The sequence below is a fragment of the Trichechus manatus genome, unplaced genomic scaffold (genome assembly GCF_000243295.1).
Source record: "Trichechus manatus latirostris isolate Lorelei unplaced genomic scaffold, TriManLat1.0 scaffold00335, whole genome shotgun sequence".
NCBI classification, from domain to species: Eukaryota; Metazoa; Chordata; class Mammalia; order Sirenia; family Trichechidae; genus Trichechus; species Trichechus manatus.
This window is the reverse complement of record NW_004444271.1, coordinates 406,311-407,782: the sequence shown is the minus strand read 5'-3', so window position 1 is coordinate 407,782 and position 1,472 is coordinate 406,311. Positions and strand designations below refer to the sequence as shown.

The following is a 1,472-nucleotide window of genomic DNA, read 5'->3' as shown; positions in this document are numbered from 1 at the left end:
GCTGGATCACAGAGCATTTTGAAGAACTGGGTCCTTATAGACATTTAAAAGGTTAAATATAGAACTAATTAATGTCTGACAGGGTAGTAGAAAAAGATGAATTTGAGGTTATCTTTTCTACTGGACATTATTTGCACTTTTACCAGACAACAAATTAATGTATAATTTCAGAACCAAGCCCTTAATTAATAGTAAAAGTCTAACAAAGTATATTCTCCTAGATGATGAAATATTCCTTGAGTGAGCTTGGTAAACAATGTTTCTGCAATCTTCTGACTTTATTTGCATGTTTTCGGTAAGCTTTCTTTACACAGTTATCAACCTTAATCCTTGACACCTTGCTTGTGGCTTGCTGTCCCTCACACCCTGAGGCTCCATTTTCACTCAGTCTTTCCATTTAAGTCCTCCTCCTCTTTGACACCCTATAATTTCCCTGTAAAATATAAGTATAGGTTTCTCTTTATCATTCCTCTTTAGTGCTCTGAGGGCCCTTTCAATCTGAAACCCTTTTTTAAAAAAAATCTAGAAACTGCTTTTAATTTTTATCTGTTTTTGACATAAATGCATGTTATTATCCAGATACAAGCCTCCCTATCTCTTAGTTTCCGGGGCAGTGGTGGTTCAGTGGTAGAACTCTTGCCTTTCATGCGGGAGACTCAGGTTCGATTCCTGGCCAATGCACCTCATGAGCCACCACCCATTTGTCCGTGGAGGCTTGGTGTTGCTATGATGCTGAACAGGTTTCAGTGGAAGAAAGTCCTAGTGACCTACTTCCTAAAATCAACCGATGAGAACCCTACGGATCACAACAGTCTCCAACCGATCATGAGATTGGCGTAGGACCAGTCAGCATTTTGTTTTGCTGCGCATGGGGCACTCCTGAGTCGGGGGCTGAGTTGAGGGTAGCTAACAATGCCACTATTCTCTAAATTTATCTTTTAATCTTTTGTATTTCTTTGTTAGAGTTTTTCTCTGAGAAATGTCCTTGATCTGATCTTTCAATTTGCTAATTCATACCTCGTCTGTGTAACTAGAGATCTTACTTTCGCCTATTTTTAATTAACTATTCTATACATATAAAGAATTTAAATACATATAACCAGAATATATATTTTATTTTGCATGTTTATTTATTCTTGATAATACATTCCTTTTTCTCTTTTAGTTTATTATTTGGCTAATTTTAAATCTTGATAAATATGTTCTGATACTTCTGTTTCTGTCAGGATCAGTAGCTGCGCTTTTCAAATGTCTTGTTATTTTTACCTGTGAGTTCATTTTCCCCTAGGATTATAAAGTACCCTATGTGTTTATGTTTAGGAAGGAAAGCCAGACTCTAGTTGTCAACTCCAGTCTGCTAAAGGGATTTTTGGGAAGGGGGAATGGAGGAACCCTATAATGGAAAATCCTAGTCACCAGAAAACTATTAACAATGACCCACTCCATTAGGCAAATCCTTATGCAAATGACTT

At 37.0% G+C, this 1,472-nt stretch overlaps 1 non-coding gene across 1 annotated transcript; it reads left to right on the top strand.

Annotated features, from left to right (window-relative positions):
• The first annotated feature begins 610 nt into the window (after window positions 1-610).
• Window positions 611-681, top strand: TRNAE-UUC (transfer RNA glutamic acid (anticodon UUC)). Its single transcript has one exon. It is a non-coding gene; the product is annotated as a tRNA-Glu (tRNA).
• Window positions 682-1,472: the final 791 nt, after the last annotated feature.